At 36.1% G+C, this 7,500-nt stretch overlaps 1 protein-coding gene across 3 annotated transcripts in view; it reads left to right on the forward strand.

Moving 5' to 3' along the window:
• Positions 1 to 7,500, forward strand: part of LOC124424730 (E3 ubiquitin-protein ligase MIB1) — a 457,761-nt gene that overhangs the window by 119,369 nt on the left and 330,892 nt on the right. The window lies entirely within an intron of this gene.

The raw sequence follows: 7,500 nt of genomic DNA on the forward strand, positions 1-7,500 counted from the left end.
CTTACGATTACTGAAATAATTTTTCAACAACCTTGCGAGAAATCCCTTTCGCGTCGATAACACGATTGATTTCTTTTTCCTTTTCTTTTCTTTTTCTTTTTTTTTTCCTTTTTTTCCCTTTTATAACGAGGCAATTAGAACGTTGCGAATCGACGTCGTTGCGAGGATTGGGACGTAATATGTTTCGACAAAAAAAAAAAAAAAAAAAAAAAAAAAAAAAAAAAAAAAAAAAAAGAAAGAGAGAGAAATAAAAAAAGAAAAATAAATATAAATTAAAGAAAGACAAAGTAGGAGGCAATATCGTAGCATAAATTTATTATAATTCTTTAAAAAAAAAAAAAAAAAAAAAAAAAAATTGCTTCTCGACGACGTAATCGATAGTCGCGCAGTTTCATTGAAAAAGAAAAAATAAAAAATAAACGAAAGCCAAAAAAAAAAAAAAAAAAGGAGAAATAGAGAGAAAGAGATAGAGAAAGGATATAATTGTATTTGCAACTCTGTAATACGTAATTAATAATTAATATCACGAATCGACGAAAAACGTCTGTGGGATGTGTACGTTCGCGTGTTTATGTGCGTGCGAGAGATATATGATAATTAAATTTACGAAAGGAAAAGCAAGGTTTCATATTTTGAAATTTGATCTCACATGTAAATAACACGTTCGCATAAGTTTGAAATGCGTTATTAAATAATAGTATTTCATGGGATTATTTTCAATTAATTATCTATCGTTCGAATTGTGCTTCGTAGAATAATCAAGATATCTAACAAACTCTCATTAGTATGCTTTCAAGAGCGAAAGAGAGAGAGAGAGAGAGAGAGAGAGAGAGAGAGAGAGAGAGAGAGAGAGAGAATTTTAGTCGAACGTTGATGTAACAAATTCGTTTATAGAGACTAGCCGCGTGAATTCGAATAAATTTGCATCTGGGAATTGTTGGTCGAGCTCGGCGTACGGCGAAAATATTACGGCAGTTGTCTCGCTATTATTTGTTTCTTTTTTTTTTTTTTCTTCTTCTTTTTTTCTCTTTTTTTAACAAAAGATAACAAAATAACATCAATCAATAATAAACTATAATAATGAAAATAAATAAATAAATAAATAGATAAACGTGGAGGCGATAAATAAAATATCCTTCCCGATAATATCACCGTAGGCAAAAGGAAAAAGAAAAAGGAAAAAGGAAAAAGAAAAAGGAAAAATAAAGAAAAAGAAGAAACAAAAGAGAAGAACGATGAAAAATGATTTCAACGAATAAATATGGACCAGTATGTTCCGATATCTCGTTTGCGGAATAATATCCGTTTTGTTGGGAGAAACTACATCTGCTTGCTTAGCTAGCTCTAGCTAGGTAGCTCTAGGTAGCTCGCGCTTGGTTGGTTGGTACGTTGGGGTTGGTTGGTGCTCGAGAACGAAGTAGACGCTTCTGTGCAACGTGTACCGTAGATTATAATGGAGGTATAATGAGTTTTCTTCTCGAGCATTGTTTTGCCCGGAGTAATTTCGTCCCCGGTATCTCGCACGGTAACCTCCGTCTGTACGTCCGTACGTCCCTTTTGCTTTTCGCACAAATAGACGAGCTACGACGCGAACGCGAACGCGTCGCGTCGGGTCGAGTCGCGTCGCGACGCGAAACGACCTAACGCGAAGCAAAGAAGAAAGCAAGTCGCGTCTATACGTGTTCCCTCGTATGTATGTGTGTTTGTATTTGGATTTGAACGTGTGCGCTCTTATATATAAATATATATCTATATATATATATATATATATATATATATATATTATATATATTTATATATGGGCGTGTGCTCTAACGCACATTTGTGATCTCATACGTTTCTACGTATCCTACGTACGTACGTACTAACTAACACATAGCAATACACCAGGAACAGGAGCCGTGTGCCGTTGGAATTAAAGCCACCACCGCGGATATACCTAATGAGTAATGCAGGTAATCACCATTATTTTTAAATCTCATTAACGCCTCTGTGTGTACATTATTCTCGGCGGGCGTGCAAACACACATGGGGCCAGTTTGCCATTCTCTTTCTCTTTCTCTCTCTCTTTCTCTCTCTCTCTCTCTCTCTCTCTTTCTCTCACTCTTTCTCTCTATCTGTCTCTCTCTCTTTCTCTCTCACTTCTCTACGTCCAGTAACCACTACCAAGCCCACCCTTATTCCAATCCCCATACTACCACCCGTCCTAACTCTCCGCCCACCCTCGGCTTTGAATCTCGTTGCTAAATACAAGTGCAACGATATTAAGCGCATAAATTCAGATAATTAGCAACCGGTGCTTCGCCAATAAAGGCAGCACCATTTCTCGCGACCTGCTGATTGGTAATTCGAGAATTACTGCCCACAAAATCGAGACACGTTGTTAGATATTAGCTTCGCGCTTGTCTTTGGTTGACCGTTCGATGTGTTCCATGTACTTCGTAAAGAAAGAAAAAATCTTTTCGATTAATATATATATATATATATATATATATATATATATATATATATATATATATATATATATATATATATATATATATATATATGTATGTATGTATATCCTTTTTTAATTTTTTTTTGATTTAAATTTGATTTAAACAATTATTCCTCTTCTTTTCTTTCCTTTCTTTTTTCTTTTTTCTATTTTTATTATTACTTTTCTATATAATTATTAATATATATATATATTAAAAGACGTTCGCGTTTACGCATATGCAATTAAAGAATTTATCGCTATGAGAGTACATTACATCATGAAAATGATAGGGCTGTCTCGTTATATCATCTCCCCCTTATATATTTTTTTTCCCCCTTTCTTTTATTCTTTCTTCCCCCATACCGTCTCTACTCGCTTCCCATTTCCCCATATTTCTTGATTTCCTTTCCTCATCCATAATTTCCTTCTCCGTCCCCTCGTAGCCGCCTTCGCCATTTCAAGCGCACATCGTTTAATAAGTCTTCGACTTCTTCCTTCGCTATTTCCACTTTTCCATTTATTTCCTCGGTAGCCTACTTTCATATTTCCATCCAAGTTATTTTCTTTTTTTTTTTCTTCTTCTTTTCTTTTTTCTTCTTTCCTCCTTCTCATTCTTCTTCTTCTTCTTTTTCTACTTTTTTCTTCTCCTCCTTCTCGTTCTTCTTCTTCTTCTTCTTGGCGATCATTGACCAATCCAATATTTATCCTTGCAATTTATATACAATTACGTATACCTTATCAATCGTTCGACGCTCGTTATCATTAAATAAACCAATAAATCAATTTCATTGATTCGTTTGATACTACATAAAGATGATATATATATATATATATATATATATATATATATATATAAATTTATTGAAAAAAATATATATACATATATAAAGTTTTTGACAAATTATAAATTATATATAAAATTATATAATTACATAATAAATATATAATTCATAATTATATATATATATATCCATTACATAATTTGTAAAATATTTTATTAAAATATAATTTATAATTTATAGATCGTTCCCAAAAATTACTTCTGCTAATTGTAGTTTCTTTATCTAGCAGTATTTAAAAACGAAAGATACTTTTTTAGGGCAACCAATATGTGTATATATATATATATATATATAGATAAGAGGGAAACAAGATTAATTAACTATCTTGTCTATTTCGTACGGGTTTATCATTAAATGGTTCGTCAGAGTCGATAGAGGCGTAAACGTGAATACACGAATACCTCTGTCCGTCGATTCGAGATCGTCGTCGGAGTTGGGAGGGACGACCGATCAAGATCGGAAGGAGGATTCGGATTCGGTTTACCACCTAGCATGTTCTAGGCTACGTAGCCGAGAGCCAACCCTTGCGTATCCGGGCAAGCAAGCAAGCAAGTAACAAGGATCAGGGTAAATGCGAGCGGCGCGGCAGCTTTATCCGGCTAATTAACTGCCGGGAATTGCCGGCTTCTACGATACGCACGAATTTACTGCCAATTTCCAGGAATATCCTCTCTCTCTCTCTCTCTCTCTCTCTCTCTCTTTCTCTCTTTCTCTCTTTCTCTTTCTCTCTTTATCATTCTCATTCTCTCGTACATTCTTATAAATATAATCATTCACTTGTTCAACGTTATCAATTGAAAGTAATCAAAAATTATTGCGAAATTTTTCGTTCGAAGGGAGAAAGAGAGAAAGCAAGAGAGAGAAAGAGAGAGAGACAGAGAGAGAGAGAGAGAGAGAGAGAGAGAGAGAGAATAATTTTTTATTCTCTTCTATTTATTCCTTGGTTATTTATTTTTTTATTTGTTGAGCCCACGCGCGCACCCACGCCCGCCAATTTTTTTTCCCCTCGTTCATTAAATTCTCCTTTTCTTTCCTTTCCTTCTTTCTTTCTTTCTTTCTTTCTTTCTTTCTTTCTTTCTTTCTTTCTTTTTTCCTTCCTTCCTTTCATCCTTTTTTTCTTTTCTTCTTCTCGCGAAGCTACATAAAGTCGTACATTTTCCACGGTTTGGTAGAGAAAGAGCTTTTAGCCCGATACCAAATGCTACTCTTAAGAGCTTCGACGAAAGAAAGAGAGCAAAAAGATGTCGGGTAATGTCAGAGAGAAGAAGAGTAAAAGATGAGGTGGTGGTGGAAGAAGAGAGGGCGAAGGAAAAGGAGACGGATGAGAAGGAGAAAGTGATGGTAACAGAGAAGAGGAAGGAAAAAAAAGGGGGAACGACTGGCTCGTTGAAAAAGTGCGGCGTCGCGTCGCGTCGCCTTGCGTCGTGTCGTGTCGTGTCGTGTCGTTGTCGGTAAGGCGAAGGTGCGAAACGAGAAAATTTCGCGAGATCGCGGTCCGAGCTAATATACGAAAATGCGGCAAATACTAAAAATTACATCCGCCACTCCCCCGTCTCCCCTCGCTCCCCTGCCCGCCATCCCCTTTACGTGGCAAAAAGCCCTAAGTGGAAAGTTGGCGAGCTCGTCGTCGCCACAACGTTCGGCCGTTTGTTCTTCGTCTTCGTTCACTAGATACGACTCTTAGTTATATGTATCTTTCTTTCTCTTTCTTTCTCTCGTATTATCTATATCTATCTATCTATGTCTTTCTCTTTCTCTCTTTATCTCTCGCGCTCTCTCTCTCTCTCTCTCTTTCTTTCTTATTTATTCTTTTTATCTAACTTCTTCGTCTCTCTCTCTCTCTCTCTCTTTCTTTCTTTTTTTCTTTCTTTCTTTCTTTCTTTCTTTCTTTCTCATTTTAGCTCTAGCTAAATGTAGCTAACGGATAAGTATAAACAACTCGACTTTTCAGGATATCAAGGACGGCATGATGTTCGCACTTTCTCACATAATTTAATATAAAACACATTGAAGTTTCGTACTTAACCAACGACGTCAGAGATTTGTATTTAGGTTAGATCTCTCGTACGAACAAACTTTTTCAAAGTCCGTTTATTCCTTCCTTCCTCCATACTCTCTCTCTCTCTCTCTCTCTCTCTCTCTCTCTCTCTCTCTCTCTTTCTTTTTCTCTTTCTCTTTCTTCTCTTGGATCATTCTATTTTCAATTTCATTCTTTATACTTTTCTTTCCTTTATGAAAAGGATCGAAAGTTCTGAATCTATCGAGATCCAAACGGGTTTTGGAATGTCTATTTCAAATAAAAAAATTAATTATATATGTATACAGTGATGGATGGGAGAGAAAGAGAGAGAGAGAGAGAGAGAGAGAGAGAGAATTTTTTGGACGTTTCGTGTACGAACAAACATTTACGCCAAAATATCCGACGGGCCGCATTATAATTGCATTAATATCGGTCCGACTATTTTCCGATAACGTCGTTGGGTAAAACAAAAAAACAAAAAAAGAAAAAAAAGAGAGAGAGAGAGAAAAGAATAGATGACGGAAAGCAGGATGATACGAGAGATTTATTTTCGCATAATTCTGATATTCGTGGCAGTTGAAACACTATTAATTCGCTTTTTGAAACTTTTGCGTATGCATGTTATATGAAACACACACACACACACACACACACATATATCTTATTATTATTTTATACGTCGATATCTATTAACGTGGTTGAAATATTTTTTAATTTAATGAAAAAATAATAAGAAGAAGAAGTGTGAATCGAAGGAAATAGCATGATTTTCCTTTTTTCTTTTCCTTTTTTTTTTTTTTCCTATTATATAGTGTTTCCACGTTATCTCATACATTTTTTAATTCGTTCAATCCCGAAAGTTATCAGATGCAATAGAGACAGAGAAACAGAGAGAGAGAGAGAGAGAGAGAGAGAGAGAGAGAGAGAGAGAGAGAGAGAGACTCCCGTGTGACAGCATCACTGGCTTATATGCACTCGTGTTGCTTCGCGGTACGCATCTATTATGCAAATACATATGCATGAACGATGTAGGTAGTAGGTAGGTAGTGTCGTGCACATGTGCAACAAACGAGCAAACGGGAGGAACACGACTGTTCTATCCATGACGGCGGTATAGAAGCTGCATTTAGAGCTGGAGGATGCTGGATGCGGCAGAAGCGATTAAAAGAGACCACCGACGGGATGAATTTAGATCGTCTCTCTCTCTCTCTCTCTCTCTTTCTTTCTCTCTCGCTCTTTCTCTTTCTCTTTCTCTTTTTCTCTTTCTATCTATTTCGGTTCGTTGAAATTCTTCCATTCTGTTCTTTTCGATTTACAATTCCGCTTTGCCAGTTTCTGTCGAGTTCGAAGATACGAAAAATGTAGGTACACCGTTGAATATACTTTTTTCTTTATGTTTGCTTGCCTTTTTTCATTCGTTTCGCTCTTCTACTTTCTTTCTTTCTTTCTTTTTTCTTTCGAAGGAGTAAAATCTTAGAAGAAGAAAGATATATATATATATATAGAGAGAGAGAGAGAGAGAGAGAGAGAAAGAGAGGTACAACGGGACAAATTAACGAGGCGTAACGCGAAATCCGCATGCGGAACACGCTCGACAGAAGTCATTTCGGCAAGCGGAGGATTCTAGCAAGTAAACCCCTTGTCTACTTTACGCATGCCAAAGTCTCACAAATCGTATCAGGGGTTTCTCTTTATTTTCTTTTTTTATTTTCTTTTTTTTTATCTTTCTCGTAACCTACGTCTTTCTTTCTCTCTCTCTCTCTCTCTCTCTCTCTCTCTGTTTTTCTGTTTGTCTGTCTTTCTTTCTTTCACTCTTTTACGTTTTTTCTCTCTCGATTACCATCATTCTTGTTTCATTTCTTATTTCTTTATTCTGCTCTCTTTTTCGTCGCTTTCTTTGCCTTCGCTGACAGAATTGCGTGAGAACGCGCTAAGGGTGAAGGAAAGTTTTTCTCTCACGAAAAAAAGAAAAAGAAAGAAATGAAAGAAAAATTCGAGATTTTATTTCGTTCCTTATTTTATTCCAGCCTCCTGATAGAGAGAGAGAGAGAGAGAGAGAGAGGGCTGGCGAGTAAGATTTTCTTTTTCCTTCTTCCTTTTTCTTCTTTTCCTTCTTTAGAGACTTTCTGTGTTTCTACAAATTACAAATAATGGAGAAG

The sequence above is a fragment of the Vespa crabro genome, chromosome 6 (genome assembly GCF_910589235.1).
Source record: "Vespa crabro chromosome 6, iyVesCrab1.2, whole genome shotgun sequence".
NCBI lineage: Eukaryota > Metazoa > Arthropoda > Insecta > Hymenoptera > Vespidae > Vespa > Vespa crabro.